The following is a 21,268-nucleotide window of genomic DNA, read 5'->3' on the forward strand; positions in this document are numbered from 1 at the left end:
TTCCTCATAACTAGACAACCTTTCCTGTCTTCTCCACCATCATAATGGATATAGAAACATTGATAAAAATCACATAACACCAGGTTATAGTCCAACAGGTTTCATTGGAAGTACTAGCTTTCGGAGCAACGCTCCTTCATCAGGTAGTTGGCCCACTAGTGCTTCCAATTAAACATGTTGGACTATAACCTGGTGTTATGTGATTTTTAACTTTGCACACCCCAGTCCAACACCAAATCTCCAAATCATAGAAACATTGATGAAGGTGATTTTAGTACATAGGGTTACAACTATCAGTAAAGATGGAATAGTTGAGAGCTCTATTCTCTAGAAAAGATAAAACTTAAATAACAAAGTAACAGAGTTCTTTAAAATTATGAAGAGATTCTTAAGACACACAGAATAAAAGCAAAATACTGTGGATGCTGAAAATCTGGAACGAGCTGAAAGAATGTAGGAAAAACTCAGCAGACCCAGCAGCATCTATGGATAGAGAAACAGTTAATTTATCGAGTCCAACATGAAACTTCTTCAGACTCTGAAGGGAGCAGAAGTAGGCCATTCAGACTTGAAGAAGTTATGCCAGGCATACAGAAAATGTTGCCTGTTCTAGGGCAGTAAGTATAAGGTACAAATGCATCATTTAAGAATAGAAGTAGATCAGATGACCTCTTGAGCTTGCCGTGTCATTCAATAAGACCATGGCTTCTCATCTACCCTCGATAGCCTTTCAATACATTGCTAATCAACCTCTCCCTATCCACCTTTGCCTTCAATACATTCAAATACAATGTTTCCAGTGTATTTTGAGGAAGAGAGTTCCAAGGATTCATGAATTCTGAGGAAAATAATGTTCTCCTTAACTTCATTTGAAATGGGTGATCCCTTATTTTTAAACAAGGACCCACTAGTTCTGAAGAAGGGTCACTGGACCCAAAACATTAACTTTGTTTGTCTCTCCAAAGATGCTGCTGAGTTTTTCCAGAGCTTTCTGGTTTTGTTTCAGATCTTTAGAATCCACAGTTCTCAGCTTTTTGTCACCCTAGTTCTAGATTCTCCCACAAGGGAAAACACAGGATAATTACTAATGAATCCAGTACAGAATTCAGGAAAAATATCTTCACTAAGAGAGCACTAAGAGTGGAGTAAACTTGCTGCCATGATACATGATTGAGGCAAACAGCGGAGATATGTTTAAGGAGAAACTGGACCAGCACATAACAGAATGAGTGAGGTGGGATATTTTGATACATGAGATAGCATAAGGTGGGTGGAGGCACATGTGGAGCATTAACACTCAATTAGACCTGTTAGGGTTAAAGCCCTCTTTAAGTGAACTATTACACAATCACAAATATACAATCCAATAATCATGAAATAGGTGCTCTAGTGCACTGGAAATGGCTGTATCAAAGTTCTCCAAAGTGCTACATGCTTCCACGTAATATCCTTTTGAAAGTTTCAGTAAAAGGATATGTGAAGATCTTTTCCATTGTGTAAGGCTCCTGATTGTTCAAAAACATGTAGGTCACACAGAATCCAAGTATTGACAAGTTAAAGAGCACCAATGACAGCAGTAAAATGAAGAAGAAACGGTAGTTACGTTTCCCGATGCAACTATTCATGAGTGTGCAGTGATGATCAAGATCCTGTTGGCAGTGAATATTAGAAAATGTCAGCACACATATTCTACAGTGTGAGAGTTTTCATACCTCAATTCAGTTTTCAATGCATTCTCTTCTATGCATTCAATATAACTATGTCCATTACAATTTATTACATTCTCTCATTGTCATTTTATTCAATTTTAATTAGATAAATCTTTCTGCTTTTAGTGTAAGCTGAGAAAACTTTAGTAATAAACTGCAAAACCTGAACTGACACTGCAATATTGTGTGAAACGAAGGCAACAGACTGCTCAGTGTCAAATGAAATCAAGACAATGTCACATCCAATCCAATTTACACTGAAATGTTCTCCAAGGTATCTCCTGGGTCTTGCATCAAACTTGCAATAGCTGTCCTACACATTAGTAAAGTAACAACTCAATGTGTCTCTGAACCATACCCATCAGTCAAAGTGGCAGACAGCCCCATCCCAGTGTATCCTCAGAGTCATAAAGTTAAAAATCACACAACACCAAGTTATAGTCCAACAGGTTTATTTGGAAACACTAGCTTTTGGAGTGCTACTCCTTCATCAGGTGGTGGTGAAGGAGCAGTGTTCCAAAAGCTAGTGCTTCCAAATAAACCTGTTGGACTATAATTTGGTGTTGTGTGAGTTTTACCTTTGTACACCACAGTCCAACGCTGGCACCTCCAAATCATGACTACCTAAGAGTCAGAGAAATTTTCAGCACAGAAACAGACCCTTCAGTCCAACTCATCCGTACCAACTAGATATCCTAAATAAATCTAGTCCTATGTGCCAGCATTTGGCCTATATCCCTTCCTATTCACACACCCATTCAGATGCCTTTTATGTTATAATTGAACCAGCCTCCACTATTTCCTCAGGCAGCTCACTCCATACACGTACCACCCTCTATGTGAAAAATTTGCCCCTTAGATCCCTTCTATATCTTACCCCCTTACCTTGTTTTTCAGACTGGAGGTCTGTGACCAGTGGTGTGCTGCAAGGATTGGTGTTGGATCTACTGTGTCACTTATAGAAATGATTTGCATGTGAATACAGGAGGAATGGTTAATAAGGTTGAGGATGACACCAAAATTAGAGGTGTAGTGGACAGTGAAGAAGGTTACTTCAGAGTACAACGGGACTTTGATCAGATACCCTCAACAAAGAGACTCTCTACATTGAGTTTAGATTAGATTAGATTCCCTACAGTGTGGAAACAGGCCCTTCTGCCCAAATCCACACCGACCATCTGAAGAGAACCCACCCAGACTCATTTCCCACATTTTACCCCAACTAATGCACCTAACATTATGGGCAATTTAACATAGCCAATTCACCTAACCTGCACATCTTTGGATTGTGGGAGGAAACTGGAGCACCCAGAGGAAACCCACACAGACACGGGGAGAATGTGCAAACTCCACACAGACAGTCATCCAAGGCGGGAATCAAACCCGGATCTGTGAGGCAGCAGTGCTAACCACTGAGCCACCGTGCTGCCCTTAATTTAATTTAGATTATTTGTGAGATGCTGCATTTTGCTAAGGTAAATTAGGGTAGGACTTATACACTTAATGGTAAAGTTCTGGGGAGTCCAGTTTTGGACCCCCCCCCTATCCTGGGGAAAAGTCCTTGGCTATTCACCCTATCCCTGCCCGTGATTTTATAAATCTCTATAAGGTCATCCTTCAGCTTCTGATGCTCCAGGGAAAATAGCCCCAGCATATTCAGCCTCTCCCTAGCTGAAACCCCCCCCAGTGCTGGCAACATCCTTGTAAATCTTTTTTGCACCCTTTTAAATTTAACAACATCTTTCCTTTAGCAGGGAGATCAAAACTGAAGACAGTATTCCAAAAGTCGCCTAACCAATGTGCTGTACAGCTGCAACATGACATCCCAATCTCTATACTCAATGCACTGACCACTAAAAGCAAGTGTAATAAATGCCTTCTTCACTGCCCTGTTTACCTGTGACCCCACTTTCAAGTAACTGTTAACCTGCATCCCAAGTCTCTTTGCTCGGTAACACTCCCCAGGACCCTGCCATTAAGTGTAGAAGCCCTGCCCCGATATACCTTACCAAAAGGTATATCGGGGCAGGGGGCACGTTGGCACAGTGGTTAGCACTGCTGCCTCACAGCGCCAGAGATCCGGGTTCAATTCCCGACTCAGGCGACTGACTGTGTGGAGTTTGCACATTCTCCCCGTGTCTGCGTGGGTTTCCTCCGGGTACTCCGGTTTCCTCCCACAGTCCAAAGATGTGCGGGTCAGGTGAATTGGCCACGCTAAATTGCCCATAGGGTTAGGTTAAAGGGGCAAATGTAGGGGTATGGGTGGGTTGCGCTTCGGTGGACTTGTGGGCCGAAGGGCCTGTTTCCACACTGTAAGTAATCTAATCTAAAATGCAGCACTTCACATTTATCTAATTTAAACTCCATTGGACACTCCTCTGCCCATTGGCCATTCTGATCAAAGTCTCTTTGTACTCTGAGGTAACCTTTTTTGATGTCCACTACATCAACAATTTTGGTGCCATCTGCAAATTTACTAACCATACTCGTATACTCACATCCAAATCATTTATATAAATGACAAAAAGCAGTGCACCCAACACTGATCCTTGTGGCACACCACTCGTCACAGGCCTCCAGTCTGAAAAACAACCCTCCACCAACACTTTCGGTCTCCTACCTTCAAACTAATTTTGCATCCAAATGACGAGCTCTTCCTAGATTCCATGTGATCTAACCTTGTTAACCAGTCCACCATGTGGAATGTTGTTGAACACCTTGCTGAAGTCCATATAGACAACATTCACCACTCTGCCTTCATCAATTGTCTTTGTCACTTCTTCAAAAAACTTAAATCAAGTTGGTGAGACACGATTTCCCACACACAAAGACCATCCCGAATCAGTCCTTGCCTTTCCAAATACTTGTAAATCCTGTCGCTCAGCATCCTCTCCAACAACCTATCCACCACTGACATCAGGCTCACCGGTCCACAGTTCCCTGGCTTTTCCTTACCACCTTTCTTAAACAATGGCACCACATTAGCCACACTCCAGTCCTCCAACATCTCCTATCCTAACAGATTCACAGACACACCAATGGTGAGGCTACAGTGTTGTATATTAATTGGGAATGAGTGATCCTGGGTTAACACATCACCTCCTGATTCCCTGCAGTCTCAAGACGTCAGGGCAAACGTTTGCAAAATAAACAAAAACCTTGTGCTGTTCATCCATGAACCCCTACTTGTCCCCTCAGCTGGTGAAACTGTAATTCTTCACAATGAGGAGACATTGAGAGTAGCAAGGACACAGGATGCACTCTGGGTGCAAGATTCTAACATGCATCATGTGAGTCATACACAATAAACCTCTGTAGGCTGCATTGACCTTGGAAGGCCATTACTCCCCATTGTGCTATATGGCACTAACAACATTGTTGCAGCACAGGAGGTGGCCATTTGGCCCACTGTGTCTGTGCCAGCTCTCTGAATAAGCATTTCACCTAGTGTCATTTTCTTGCCTCTCCCCATAATCCCACACATTCTTCCTTTTCAAATAAAGTATTAATCCCCTTTTGAATGTCTCAACTGAACTTCTCTCCAACACACCATCAGGCAGTGCATGCCAAACTCTAGCTAGTCACTGCTTGAAAAATATTTTTCTCGTATCACTTTTGCATCTTCTACAGATTACTTTCAATTTTTCCATAACTAGGAACATTTTCTTTCTATTTATTTTATCCAGACCCCTCATGGTTTTGTGTACTTTGATCAGATCTCTTTTCAGTTTACTCACATCCAACGAGAACATTCTCAGCTTCTCCAAAACTGAACTTCTTCATCTGTGCAACCATTTACGTAAACTTCTCTAGTTGCACCCATACCTTCAAATCCTTCCTAAACAGCAGTGCCTCTAACTGTATACAATACTTCAGTTAACATCTGACTAGTGTTTGATACAAGTTCAATATAACTGCCTACTCTTGTACTCTATGCTTCTATTAACCTTTATTCAATATTAATTATTAATATGAATTATTAATCTATTAATATTGAATAAATATTTGTACTATCTATAACTACAAGTGAGGTGCTGGGTGACTGGAGAGTGGCTAATTTTGTGCTTTTATTAATAAGTGATGTAAGAAGCCTGGGAACTATAGACCTGTGAGTCTGACTTCAGGGGTGAGTAGGTTGTTGGAAGTGAAGGATAGGATTTATATACATTTGGAGAGGCAAGGGAAAGTCAGCATGGATTTGTGTGAGGTAAATCATGTCTCACAAACTTGATTGAGGTTTTTGAGGAAGTAAACAAAATTGATGAGAGCAGAGCGGTAGACATTGTTTACTTGGACTTTAGTAAAGCCTTTGACAAGGTTCCACATGGTAGACTAAAAGTAAAGTTAGATCACCTGGGATTCAGAGTGATCTTGCCAATTGGATACATAATTGTTTTAACAGCAGGAGACAGAGAGTGATGGTGGAGGCCTGTGACCAGCGGTGTTCCACAGGAATCAGTGCTGGATCCACTTTTGTTTGTCGTTTATATAAATGCTTTAAAGAATATAGAGGCATGGTTAGTAAGTCTGCGGATGACACCAAAATTGGTGGCATAATAGACAATGAGAAAGGTTATCTAAGATTACAAAGGCATCTTGATCAATTGGGTCAATGGACTGAAGAATGACAGTTGGAGTTTAATTTGGATAAATGCGAGGTATTGCATTTTGGTAAAACAAACAGGGCAGGACTTTTACAATTAAAAGAAGGGCCTTGGGGAGTTTTGTAGAACTGAGGGACATAGGGGTTCAGGTACATAATTCTGTGAAGTTTGCATCACACATAGATTAAGAAGGTATTTAACATGCTTGCCGTCATTGCTCAGACCTTTTGATATAGGAGTTGAGACATTATGTTGAAGTTGTCCAGGACATTTGTGAGGCCTCTTCTGGAGTATTGTGTCCAGTTCTGGTCACCCAGTTGTAGGACGGATATTAATAAGCTGGAGAGGTTTCAGAAAAGATTTACAGGATGTTGCCAGGAATGGAGGATTTGAGTTATGGGGAATAAGCTGGTTACACTGGGAATTTCTTAATTAAAGCATAGGAGTTTGAGAGTGACCTTACAGAGGTATATAAAATCATGAGAGGTTTAGATAAGGTGTATAGAGACAGAGTCAGAATCATACAGCATGGAAACAAACCCTCTAGTCCATCCAGTCCACAACATGTTGCAAAACTAAACTAGTCACACCTGTCTGCGTTTGGCCCATTTCCCTCTCAGCATATATTATTCATGTACTTATCTATATGTCTTTTAAACATTGTAACTGGACCTGCATCCACCATTTCCTCTGGAAGTTCATTCCACCTATGAACCAATCTCTGTGTAAAAAAATTGTCCCTCGTGTCATAGAGTCATAGAGATTTACAGCACGGAAACAGACCCTTCAGTCCAACTCGTCCATGCCGACCAGATATCCCGACCCAATCTAGTCCCACATGCCAGCACCTGGCCCATATCCCTCCAAACCCTTCCTATTCATAAACCCATCCAGATGCCTTTGCAAAGTGGCAATTGTACCTGCCTCCTCCACTTCCTCTGACAGCTCATTCCATACACGTACCACCCTCTGCATGAAAAAGGTTGCCCCTTAGGTCTCTTTTATATCTTTCCCCTCTCACCCTAAACCTATGCTGTCTAGTTCTGGACTCCCCAACCCCAGGCAAAAGACTTTGTCTATTTATCCTATCCACGCCCCTCATGATTTTGTAAACCTCTATAAGGTCACCTCTCAGCCTCCGACTCTCCAGGGAAAACAGCCCTAGCCTATTCAACCTGTCTTTTTAAAATTTTTCTACACTCACCTTAAAAATATGCCCCCAGTCTTAAAATCCCCCACCCGAGGAAAAAGACACTTATCATTCACTTTAAAGTAATTAAAGGTATAAATAAGGTGAACAAATAAGTACATGAGTAAGATATACTTGGTGGGATATGGGCCAAGTGCAGGCAGGTGGGTCTAGTTTAATTGTTTAGTTTCGTTTGGGATTATGGCTAGCATTAACTGGTTGGACTGAAGGGTCTGTTTCAATGCTGTACGACTCTATGACTCGATAGTAAAGAATAGAATGTTGAATGACCTCAATCAAGGTGAGCCATTCAGCCCATCAAGTCTGTTGCACCATTCAGTGAAATCATAGTTGCTCTGATAATCCTGCCTTTTCCCCATAATCCTTGATTCCTTTACTGGTTAAAAATGTGTCTATCTCAGCCTTGAATATACTTAACAACCCAACCTCAACAGCCCTCAACATCAGTGAAGATTTCCAACAACTCACTCCTCTCAGAAAGAAATTCCTCCTCATCTCTGTCTTAAATAGAATACTCCTTACCTCAAGATTCTTTTATGAACTACTTTCTCAACCTATCCTGCTACCTCCAATAATTTGTGCACCTTATCCTAAGTCCCTCTGCTCCTGCACCTTCCCTAGAGTGAAAAGAGATAGATGAAGTACCAAATTGACAGACCAAAACTGTGCATCTTTGAGATACAATGGGCCATCAGCAGTATTAGGTCTGTATGTCACCGTGTTCCGCAAGGTCATCAACTGATACAATATGTTGCTCATTCTTCTAACACCTTTACTTCAAATGGTCAGCTCTGTTTAAATGATGAATTCTGAAGAAAGTGCTGACCGAGTAGCAGCAGGGATCACCTGAATATCAGGTATCCGAAGCTATAAGATAGGACCACGTACACTCAAAATACTATAGATTTAAGTAACCATTCCCAAACCAACAATCCAGACTAAGGCTCTGCAGGCACAGTCCTGAACAATGGAGATTCATTAAGCAGCGAACAGGAGGAGAGTGCTCCTTGAATATCTCATTCTCAAAGATGACAGAGCCCAGCCACACAAATTCAAACAACATGGCTTACGTATCTCCAACTATCTTCAGCCTGAAGTGTTGAGTGGCTGATCAATCCTTCTCAGCTTTTCCCAGAGGCCACCACCATCACCCAGACATCAATCTTTGGTCAATTTGATTCATTCAATATGTCATGAAAAAGATTCTGAGCATACTGAACACAGCAAAGATTAAGGGCACCTCATGGGATTCTGGCCATAGTACCAAAGACCTGTGCTCTAATACAGCTCAATGTCTTCTCCCAAACAGTGGTGAGTGTGTGGAATTCTCTGCCACAGAAAACAGAGGCCAAAATTTTGAATGTTTTCAAGTAGGAGTTAGATATTGTTCTGAGGGCCTAAGAGTTCAAAAGGCATGGGGAGAAAGTGGGAACGGGGACTGAGTAGGATGATCATATTGAATGGCGGAGCAGGCTCGAAGGGCTGAATGGCGTACTCCTGCTCCTATTTTCTGTATTTCTATGTCTCTATGAAAATGGCTCAGGTATGCTCTGACACAAGAAGCAGGACCAACCAAAGCAATGTAATTACTAATTAATGCAGGCTAAATTACCAGTCCATCAGGCTATCTCTAATCATCACTAAAGTGATGGAAGGAGTTGTCAAGCAACACCTGTTCAGCAATAATTTGCTGACTGATACACTGTTTGGATTTTCACTCGCAACTCTTGGTTCCAGACTTTATCATTGGTCCACACATGAACATAAGAGTTGAATCCTAGAGACAAGGTTGGATGAGAGTCGCAACATGAAGGCAGCTTTTGAGTGTGGCACCATGCAGCCTCTTAAAACCCCAGTCAATGAGGATCTGTGGGAAAAACTCTCCAGTGGCCGCAGTCATACCCATCACAAAGAAAGATTTTTGTCTTAGAGGGCAGTACGTTGCTTCTCTTAATTTTGGGGGCAGCTTCTGAGGTCCAGCTATTTTTAAGATCAGAGGTGGGGCAGTAATGATTGGCTCTGTTCACATTTCCTGAGATAATGAGGCAATCTATTCCTGTTTGCAGCAAGATTTGTGTGATATCCGGTTCCCAGGTGATTATGTTGCAAGTGACATTCATCCAGCACAAGAACCTAACCCTCTCTAATAATTGTAGATACAATTCCTGGAATATTATTAAAGTCACCACATCACTGCATCCTGGAACTTACCAGTGATCATAAACTTGAACAGACCAGCAAGATAGTTGCCAAAGCTACTTGAGATAGACACAGGCTGAGTGTCATATAGGGCAATAAGGAGTGGATCACCTCCTGACTCCCAGAGCCTCTTCACCAGCTACAAGGCACATGGTGGCTATGTCACAGAATGCTTCCCATTGCTTCGATGGGTGTAGCCTCAGCAACACCAGAAGCTTGACAGCACCCATTGCAAAGCAGTGTCTATGATTGGCTCCTCAGCAGCCAACCCTTGGGTTCCTGGGATTCCAGAACAGGCAGAGCTAAGCCTCATCTACCACAGCCACATGGCCAGCATTGAGTTTGTAAATGAAGCTGATGAGGTATCACCAAAGAGGATCCAAACAGAGAGGATCCTGCAAGCTGAGCTCAAATTCTCTGTGGAACAGAGAGTCTCCAACATGTCTTGCAGCTGGTCTTGTTTGTTTGGCAGGCCAATATACAGGCCTTGGGATCTTTTAGTCACTGCTGTGCTTGGGAGATCCACACATGAAAAACAGCTGGGTAGCAAATAGACCGGGCAATTAATATGGACCATCCCCTCAACAACAATGAAGGAAGCTGAGGCAGAATTAATTTTAATGAGTTCTTGACTTTTGCCCTGTAGTCGGAGTGAGGACTCTCATAGCTCCAGTTAGTGATACATGCCTGGAACTAGGCCCCAAAAAAAAGGACACAGGATGTAGTTCCAAGATTTACCTCCACACAAACGTTACACGTGTAGCAGTGTCGACACCTTGGAGGTCGGAAAAATCTGCAGACTTGGCACCATTTCTTTGTAAACCTGGTACCATTGATGGTCACTTCCTCCGCCTCCATTACACTGTTTAGGTCATTGGGATCTATAAACAACAAAATAATATATTTCAAATCATATTGGACAGAATCACACTGTACATACTCTAGGAGAAAGTGAGGACTGCAGATGGTGGAGATCAGACTCGAGAGTGTGGTACTGGAAAAGCACAGCAGGTCAGGTAGCATCTGAGGAGCAGGAGAATCAATATTTTGGGCAAGAGCCCAAATAGTCCAGCTATGTCACCTTATTGAACGAGCAGTCCAATTAGTCTTACCCCTCTGCTCTTTCCCAAGACTCATTCCAGTTTGTGCTTTTCAAATATTTATCCAACTGCCTTTTGGACTTTTTCACTGAATTTGCCTATCAGGAAGTGCATTCCCGATAATGACAACTCAGTGCAGAAGGATTTTCTACTACTCTTACCAATTAACTTGTGAGTCCTGTAGTTACTGGCCTTCTGTCTAACAGAAGTAATTTCTCTTTATTTACTTTGTCAAAGTTCGACATAGTTTTGAATATTTGTATTAAATCTCCCTTTACCCTTCTCTGCTTGAAGGAGAACAATCCCAGATTCTTCAGGCTCTCAAATATAACTGCTTTCCCTAACCCTGGTACCATTCCAGTTAAACTCTTTGAATCTCTCTAACAGTTTTCCATCCATCCTAAAACGCAGTATGGAGATTTCATTTTTATTTAGTCACAGGATGTGTGCATCATTGGCCAGGCTAACATTTATCGACTATCCTTAACTGTCCAGAGGGCAGTTAAGTGTCAACCACATTGCTCTGGGTCTGGAGGCACTTGTAGACTAGACCAGGTAAAAGCAGCACATTTCCCTCCTTGAAGAGGCATTAGTGAATCAGACTGTTTTTCTTTCATAAAAAAACAATCAATTGTACTTACATGGTCACCGTTAGGCTCACATTTTATTCCCGAATTTTACTGAATTCAAATTTCATCATCTGTCATGACCCATGTCCTGAGAATGTTTGAATAAAGAGGAAATACGTTTGATGCTGGAGAAACTCAGCAGGTCTGGCAGTATCCATGGAGAGAAAAAACAGAGCGAACATTTCGAGTCTGGTTTGAAGGAGAGTCATATGGAATTCAAAACATTAACTCTGCTTCTCTCTTTCAGAACTGCTGAATTTCTCCAGCATTCTCTATGTTTATTCCCAAGAGTGTTAGCTGTGGTTTTGGATTAGTGATTCAGTGTCAGAAGTGAATAAATTCCTGCAGGTGCAGCCTAAGCAGTGATTTACAAAGGTTAACATTTAAATGTTTGTCAAGACTTAGCTTTTGTGTTTTCAGTCTCGATTTATGAAGCTCAGTATTCTTTATGCATAGAAGTTCAAAAACACTTTTTAGGCTGATACATAAAATATAAACTATATTCTTAATTTCCTTACAGTTATCTCCTTCCCATTAATGCCCCTAACACATAGGAAGTCATTAAAAAGCTCACATCTCACCTCTTCTGCCTACCCTGAGCCATAGCCACTTGCTTACCTTCATATATAAAAAACAACATAGAACAGTACAGCAGAATACAGGCCCTTTGGCCCTCAATATTGTGCACATCTTTTATCCTACTCTAAGATCAAACATACCCTTCATGGTACTATCATCCATGTGCCTATCCAAGAATCACTTAAATGTCCCGAATCTGACTCTACCACTACCACTGGCAGTGTATTCCACGCACCCACCACTCTCTGAGTCAAGAACATCTCCCCTAAGCCTTCCTCCAATCACCTAAAAATTATGCACCCTCATGATAGCCATTTCCACCCTGGGAAAAGGTCTGGCTAGCCACTGTACCTATGCCCCTCATTATTTTGTACATCTCGATCAAGTCACCCTTCAACCTTCTTTGCTCCAATGAGAAAACCCTAGCTCCCTTTATTCATAAGACATGCCCTCCAGCCCAGCCAGCATCCTGGTAAATCTCCTCTGCACACTTCCTATAATGATGTGACCAGAACCGAACACAATATTCTAAGTGTGGCCTAAAAGGGACAGCAGCGTAACCTCGCAGCCCTCAAATGCAATTCCTGTGCTAATGAAAGCCAACACACCATACACTTTCTTAACAACCCAATCAACTTGCATGGCAACTTTGAGGGATCTATGGATGTGGACCCCAAGATCCCTCTGTTCCTCCACACTACCAAGAATCCTGCCTTTAACCCTGTAATCTGCATTTGAATTCAACCTTCAAAAATGAATCACTTCACACTTTTCCAGGTTGAACTCAGTCTGCCACTTATCAGCCCAGCTCTGCATTCTGTCAATGTCCCATTGCAACCTACAACAACCCTCCACACTATCCACAACTCCACCAACCTTCACGTCATCGGCAAACTTACTAATACACCACACCACTTCCTCATCCAAGTGATTTATAAAAATCACAAAGAGCACAGGTCCCAAAACAGATCCTCGCAGAACACCACTGGTCACTGAGCTCCAGGCTGAATACTTTCCATCTACTACCACTCTCTGTCTTTTATGGGCCAACCAATTCTACATCCAGATAGCCAAATTTCCCTGTATCCCATGCCTCCTTACTTTCTGAATGAAAGTTCTGGTCACCTCATTATAGGAAGGATGTGGAAGCTTTACAGAGAGTGCAGAGGAGATTTACCATTGCTGCCTGAACTGGAGCTGAGAAATGTGTTGCTGGAAAAGCGCAACTGGTCAGGCAGCATCCAAGGAGCAGGAGAATCGACATTTCGGGCATAAGTCCTTCTTCAGGAATGAGGAAGGTGTGCCAAGCAGGCTAAAATAAAAGGTAGGGAGGAGGGACTTGGGGGAGGGGCGTTGGGAATGCGATAGGTGGAAGGAGGTTAAGGTGAGGGTGATAGGCCGGAGATGGGGTGGGGCCGGAGAGGTCGGGAAGAAAATTACAGGTCAAGAAGGCGGTGCTGAGTCCAAGGGTTGGGACTGAGATAAGGTGGGGGAAGGGGAATTGAGGAAGCTGGAGAAATCTGCATTCATCCCTTGTGGTTGGAGGGTTCCTAGGCGAAAGATGAGGCGCTCTTCCTCCAGGCATTGTGTTGCCATGGTCTGGCGATGGAGGAGGCCAAGGATCTGCATGTCCTTGGCGGAGTGGGAGGGGGAGTTAAAGTGTTCAGCCACAGGGCGGTTGGGTTGATTGGTGTGGGTGTCCCAGAGGTGTTCTCTGAAACATTCTGCAAATAGGCTCCTCTACATTGAGGAGACAGGCCGCCTACATGCAGGTCCTCATCTTCTTCCCTACCTCTCCGCCCCCACCCCCTTTCCGGCCTATCACCCTCACCTTAACCTCCTTCCACCTATCACATTCCCAACCCCCTCCCCCAAGTCCCTCCTCCCTACCTTTTATCTTAGCCTGGGCACACCCTCCTCATTCCCGAAGAAGGGCTTATGCCCGAAATGTCAGTTCTGCTGCTCCTTGGTTGCTGCCTGACCTGCTGCGCTTTTCCAGCAATACATTTTTCAGCTCTGATCTCCAGCATCTGCAGTCCTCACTTTCTCCTGCCTGAACTGGAGGGCATGTTTTATGAAGAAAGGTTGAGGGAGCTAGGGCTTTTCTCACTGGAGCGAAGAAGGATGAAATGTGACTTGATAGGGGTGTACAAGATGATGAGAGACAAAGATAAAGTGGATAGGCAGAGACTTTTTCCCCAGATAGCATGAGGGGGCATAATATCTCCAGGTCCTTCTGTTCACACACCAATTTTGGAAATCCCAGAGGACCATGTTAGAACAAGATATGGTGTTAGAGTCCACAGATTGTTTTAAACAGAAAGTTTCTAAACAGGATAGTGAAGAAGGCGGTTGGTACGCTTGCCTTTATTAGTCAATGCATTGAATATACCAGTTTGGAGGTCATGTTGCAGTTATACAGGACATCATTAGGCCACTTTAGAATGCTGTATTCAGTTCTGGTCTTCCTGCTGTCTGAAGGATGTTGTGAAACTCGAAAGGCTTCAGAAAAGATTTACAAAGACGTTGCCAGGTTGGTGGGTTTGAGCTAAAGGGAGAGGCTGAATAGACTGGGGCTATTTTCCCTGGAGCATCGGAGGCTGAGGCGTGACCTTATAGAGGTTTATGAAATGATGAGGGGCATGGATAGGGTGAATAACCACGGTTTCTTTCGCAGGTTAGGGGATTTCAAAACTAGAGGACATTGATTTAAGGTGAGAGGGGAAAGGTTTAAAAGGGATCTAAGGGGCAACTTTTTCCACACAGAGGGTGGTGTGTGCCAGAGGCTGGTATGTGTTCCTCTGCAACCTCGTGCTATAGAAAATTGCGCTATGGAAAACCGCTATAGAAAATCACGCTGTGCAAGATTGCTAATACCCGGTCAGTAGAAAGTTTGCATTATCCAAACAATGTCCACAATTAGTCAATCACGTTATAGCCAATTTGTGCTGACGAAATGTGCATAATAGCAGAATGACCTGTACAACATTTAAAAGGTATTTGGATGGGTACACAAATAGGATGGGTTTAAAGGGATATTGGCCAAATGCTAGCAAATGGAACTAGATTAATTTAGGATATCTGGTCAGCATGGACGAATTGGACCAAAGTGTCTGTTTCCGTGCTGTATAACTCGATGACTCTGTACAACTCTATGGCATTTACTGAGTATTTGTCAGTCATGCCCTTCAAATCAGGCACTGTTACTGCAAACAGTTTGCATAAATCTTTAACACCCCAGGTGACTTTACCTCTGCAAAAAATTCCAGGATCTATAAAGATGCAAATTAGGTAGTTTAGGCAGCAGCTTAGCAGAAATAATGTATGGACAATAGGTACAGCCATTGATAAATTTTGAAGCAGCCACATGCATCTGAAAAAGAAGCACAGAAGTTTAGAATATTCTTCAGATAGATTCCAGAAACTGATACTAGATTTTTAATTTCCTCACAGTTTCCTCCCCCCCCCCCCCCCACCCAGATTACCATCAATACATAGAAACAGGAAGAGGCCATCCAGCCTCTTCAGCCTGTTCTATTATTTGGGGGTGTGGTGCAGAGGGGTGTAGGCAGTGATTAGGAATTTGGAGTTGATCACAGTCAGATCAGCCGAGATGTTAGCGATTGGCAGAACAGACTTGATGGGCTGAATGGCCTACTCCTGCATTCAAAATGTGACTCGTCAGCAATTTAATTCAATTTACACCGTTTGGTTTCATAATCCTTTAATACACTTTCCCAAAACTTAATTTGATGTCTGGTTCAATAACTTTTGTTAGGGAGAGGAGTGGGTGTCAGAGAGAGTTTAAGATTTTCATGACTTGTATGAGGAATGGCTTCGTGGCACCACCTTTGAAAACACAAGAGTAACTCCACCCTCGCCCATGTTACTCAACTGCCCTAAACCCCTTTCAGTCAAGGAGCATCTTGCAGGCAAGAAAGAAAACCTGGAGATGCTGCAGGGCAGAGTGAAAATAGATGATGCTGGAAATGTTCATCAGGTCAGATAGCATCTCTGCAGCAACAGTAATGCAGGCAAGGTTTGCAGAACTATGACCTTTCACCTGGATTACACCATTTTCTGTTTATTATACTCCTTTGACGATTTGCATAACACAACGAACAATTATCAATCATCGAGTCAGAGTCGTAGAGCCATACAGCACAGAAACGGACCATTTAGTCCACTTCATCCATGTCAACCAGGTTTCCTAAACTAAACTAGTCCTATTGTTTGTGTTCGGCCCATATCTCTCTAAATAGTCATAGAACTATACAGCACAGAAACATACCCTTCCGTCCAACTTGTCCAGGCTGACCAGATATCCTAACCCAATCTAGTCCCATTTGCCAGCACTTGATGAAGTAACTCCACAGAGGCCAGGTATCCTGTCATCTAATCCCCATTTGTTTACATTTGGAAAGTCCTTGACACTGATCCAGCTCCCTCAGTGCCAGTTTTCAGAATGAACAGGATGTGTGATACTCCTTTTTCTGGAATCTATCAGCCAGGGCTCCCTGATTGGACCAGATTAACAGCTTCAATCAGGGAATTCATATTCTATGAGGTCCACCTGGCTGATCTTGCTACAATAACTTTCCGATTCATGTACCTGTCCAAATGTCTTTTAAATATGGTAACTATGTCTACCACTTCCTCTAGCAGCTCACTCCATATTCGAACAATCTTCTGTGTGAAAAAGTTGGCTCTTGAGTCCCTTTAAAATTTCCCCTCTCACCTTAAAACTATGCCTTCTAGTTTTGAACTCCCTTATTGTGGAGAAAACAGCATGGCTATTCGCCTTTGTGATGATACTGTCACTTTAAAAAGGTTATTTTGTCCTTGGTTTCTTTTCCCCAAGAGAGGTTGTAAAAGAAGAGGTGCTGAAATGTCTACTATAACAATGGCAAGGTGGTAGCCAGTTTTCCCAGTTCAGGTGTTTTCTATTTTGGTTTAATTGGAGCAGTCACAGAAGCTGCTGCAGTACAAAACAAAAGTCCCATGCTTCAGCAGATGATTCTTGACTGACTTTTCTCTCTGGAATCTCTCCTGCCTGTAAGAACCTGTGTTTGAATTTTCCTTTTGCCAATGGGTGTGTTTATGGGATATCACGGGAATTGGAACAGCTCCTTACTTAAGTTGCTGTGTCAGGTTGGTTAAGTTTTCAATAGTTAAGTTATTCTAACTTCCATTTTCTTTTGTTCATGTTTCAACTGTAGTGCTTAAATTCTGTTTTGCTTAAAGCTGAATGGTTTGACGAGCTGCTTCACATCTGGAATATCCACTTCACACCAACCTTTAAAATAAGAGAAAATTAGGGTCTAGGCTACCTTCTTAAAATATTTTGAGGGGGGGGGCCTGGTCCAAAATACCTTATCTATACCCCTCATAATATTATATCCAGCCTGTTCTTATAACTCAAATGCTTCAGACCCAGAAACATCCTTGTAAATCTTTTCTGCACCCTTTCCAGTTTAATAATATCCTTCCTGTAGCAAGATGACCAGAACTGCACATAGTACTCCAAACGTGGCCTCACCAACATCCCATAACCTCAACATGTTGCTCCAATTCCTATACTCAATATTCTGACCAATGAAGGCAAGTGCCAACCACCTTCTTCAGTATCCTATCTACCTGTGATGTCACCTTCATGGAACTATGTGCCTGAACCCCTCAGTCTCTCTGTTCGACAACACTTCCCAAAGATTTGCCCCATTTATATAAAATGTGAAGTTAAAAAAATTATTTTCAAAACTTACAAACTTAAGAATTGTTTAAAAAAAGAATATTGAATGCAGTAATTTTGTGCCTGAGAGTGTCCTATTTAAAAATGCTATACGTTATTGTCAATTAATCTCAGTGTATCAGCACTTTTCCTTTCCCTTCTCCAGTTCATCTTCTCACCTCAGTGTCTCCTCACCAGCCTGCTGCTTACCAGTATAAGAGCTTAACTTGTTGTGACAAGGGCCAAAGTTCTTCCTTTGTGCTATTAGAATTGTCTCTGGTGCACAAAACCAATACTTCCAAATAACTACTGAGTTATTTTTGCACATATCCCCAAAGGAATGGGCAAACATTCAAATAAAATATAAATATACTAGTCAAGTAAAAACATACCAGGAGCTGCTGTGCAATGCAATCTTTGGCCTTGAAATTACATAATAGAAACAGACTCAGGAGAAGATGTAAGAATCATTTACTGGAGAATTAACAGATTAGTCAAATTATAACTTCCATGAAAGATTGAACAGGCTAGGGAAGAGAAAGCCAAGAGGTGATCTGTTAGATGGTCTGTAAAATTGTGAAAGGGTCGGATAGAAAAGATGCCTCCCCTTGTGACTGAGTCCAAAACTAAGAACTATAGATACAGCATAACAGCCAATAAAGATCAGAGAAAATGTGGAACCACATGCTAATAACACTGCGGAGCAACGCAACTGTAATTTTAAGTTCCTCGGCTCTGCTCCCTCAACTTGGCTCATGAGCTCTTATTTGTGCTTCTATTTCCTGCTCAATGCTTCATCCTGTTTCTGAGAAAAAGTGAGGGCTGCAGATGCTGGAGATCAGAGCTGAAAATGTGTTGCTGGAAAAGCGCAGCAGGTCAGGCAGCATCCAAGGAACAGGAGAATCGACGTTTCGGGCATGAGCCCTTCCTGAAGAAGGGCTCATGCCCGAAACGTCGATTCTCCTGTTCCTTGGATGCTGCCTGACCTGCTGCGCTTTTCCAGCAACACATTTTCAGCTTCATCCTGTTTATCACTGACCCAGAGTATTTGAGAGATCTGCCCAAATCAGAGCAACAGGTCCTTGAGTAACAGCAGTTTGGAATGACTGCAAATTCAATGGAAACTGCCAGCAAACTTTTCATGGGGCAATTTCTCCAAAGAGAGATTTGAATTGATTTTCCCAGTCTATCTGCATTTTGAAGCTCCCCCATGATTATTACAATAATGCTGTCCTTACATGCCTTTTCTATCTCTTGATTTATTTCCTCCCTGACTAATGCGAGGAGGCTTGTATATAACTCCCCATCGGGGTCTTTTATCCATTGTGGTTCCTCAACTCTACCCACTCAGATTCTATGCTTCCCAACCCTATATCACTTCTTGCTATTGATTTAATTTCATTTCTTACTAACAAGTCAACCCTGCCCTCTCTGTCTATTTGCTTGTCCTTTTGATAGGATGTGATCTTCGAAGCTGGGTTCTGCAAGGAGCTGGAGGGCTCCACATGGAGCTGTGTGGGTGAAGATGACGACAATGTCCTTGGATATTTAGTTCCCAGTCCCGATTCCCTTGCAGCTACATCTCTGCGACACCCACAATGTTGTACTTCCCAATTTCAATTTGCGCTACAAGCTCATTTACCCTGTTTTGTATATTGCATGCTTTTAACACCCTCAGTCCTGCATTGACTGTCCTATCCCCAAACCTATTCCCTTACCTGCTGTGTCTGAAGTTACTTTCCATACTCTCTGTCCTATTACTTGTTCTGGAAACTTTAATAACCTCCCCCACTTTAACATTTTCCATACTTTTCCATGTAACTGAACTAATCCCAACTCAGTTTAGTGACAGGACATGCCAAAGTGCTTTGCTGTCAATTAGTTACTGTTGTGATGTAGGAAATGCAGCAGCCAATTTGTACAGACATTGCTTGCTGTAGCAATATTGGACAAGACACCCTTGTGATCCCATCCAGGGAGGACAAAGATTTAACATTTCATCTAAAAGACAGTGCAGCATTCCCCTCAGTATTGCACTAGAATATCAGCCTCAATTTGTATGTCCGAAGTCTCTGAATTGCAACTTGAACCAGCCCCTCCATTTCCCAACATTGAGACTATGTGGATGGGCCTTTAATGTCCAGGGATGAAAATGTATTCAAAAGGAATCTTGTGTGAAGAAAGCACTTGAGAGCTACTCTTTGATGAACATACTTACGGGTACATGTAAAATAAGGCTGAAATAGTGAAGAAGATCAATAGTAGTACTAAGCTGGGGAGTTTCTGCTCGCAAGCAAGCCTCCATCTCTTCTCACACATCCTCCAGGCTTTGGTTTGGTGAACAGAACAGCAGATTGTTCAGTGCAGTCAGCTCAGCTCTGCTCTGGCCTTTCCCCTAGCTCACACCTTCCCTGTCTTTATCCAACCCATGCCATTATGTCATCATAGAGGTACACCTGCCATTGCCATGGAAACATGTTCCCTTTGTAACAATCAATGTTGAAATCTTGCACTGTTTCCACCTCCAATCCAGGTCAGGACCCATCAATGTCAGCATCCATAGGCACTGCAGTCTGATCATACCATCGTCACAGGCCATGCTATCTATATGCAGAGAACTTAAACAAAAGCAATACATGCTAGAGAAACTCAGCAGGTCTGTTAACATCTGTGAAAACAGGGTTAATGCTTCCAGTGACTCTTCTTCAGATGACGGGTTCGGACCAAGAAGGGTGCCGAGTAATTCTGTTTTTCTTTCCAGGTCTCCAGCAATCACAGTTGCTCTCTATCCCAAGAACTACATTTTTTCTATATTTAATTTCACATGTAAAATAGTGCATTGACTAGATTGATTTCCACATTTTATATCCATTTTATTGTCCCATGAGAGTATTGCACACAATAAATAGAAAGAGTCTGTTCCCACACGTGACAGGATCGAGGACGAAAGGGCACAGGTCTAAAATAGTTGAATGTTTTCCCTGACTGGGGAATCTAGAACAAGGCTCACAGTCTCAACATGCAGGGTAGTGAACTTGCGGAATTCTCTAACACAGAGAGCTGTGAAGGTCAAGCCACCTTATATTCTCAAGAGAGAGTTTTTTTAGGTTTACAAGGCATCAAGGTGTATGGGGAGAAGCAGGGATAAGGCTATGATCAGATTGGATGGTGGAGTAGGCCCTACACCTGCTCCAAGGTTCTATGTTTACATGTGGTGTTATTTGGCTTTGGAATTGTTCTATATAAGCCAGGAGTTTTATAAATTCATGAGGGGCATGGATAGGGTGGGTAGCCAAGGTCTTTTCCCCAGCCTGGGGAAAAATAGAAGGCACAGGTTTAAAGTGAGAAAATAAAGGTTTTAAAAGCACCTAAGTGGCAACTTTTTCACAGAGGGGTGGTGCATATATGGAATAAGCTGCCAGAGAAAGTGGAAGCTGATAAAATTACAACATTTAAAATGCCGTCTGGATGGGTATTATGAATATGAAGGGTTTAGAAGGATGTGGACCA

At 42.4% G+C, this 21,268-nt stretch overlaps 1 long non-coding RNA gene across 1 annotated transcript; it reads right to left on the reverse strand.

Moving 5' to 3' along the window:
- Positions 1 to 1,540: 1,540 nt before the first annotated feature.
- Positions 1,541 to 15,404, reverse strand: LOC148139890 (uncharacterized). Its single transcript, XR_015753292.1, has 3 exons — positions 15,282 to 15,404; positions 10,461 to 10,603; positions 1,541 to 1,649 (listed from the first exon to the last, which is right to left on the reverse strand). It is a non-coding gene; the product is annotated as an uncharacterized LOC148139890 (long non-coding RNA).
- Between the last annotated feature and the right edge of the window lie 5,864 nt (positions 15,405 to 21,268).

The sequence above is a fragment of the Chiloscyllium plagiosum genome, unplaced genomic scaffold, assembly GCF_037043375.1.
Source record: "Chiloscyllium plagiosum isolate Xiang-an unplaced genomic scaffold, Cpla_swu_hap1 HiC_scaffold_36, whole genome shotgun sequence".
NCBI classification, from domain to species: domain Eukaryota; kingdom Metazoa; phylum Chordata; class Chondrichthyes; order Orectolobiformes; family Hemiscylliidae; genus Chiloscyllium; species Chiloscyllium plagiosum.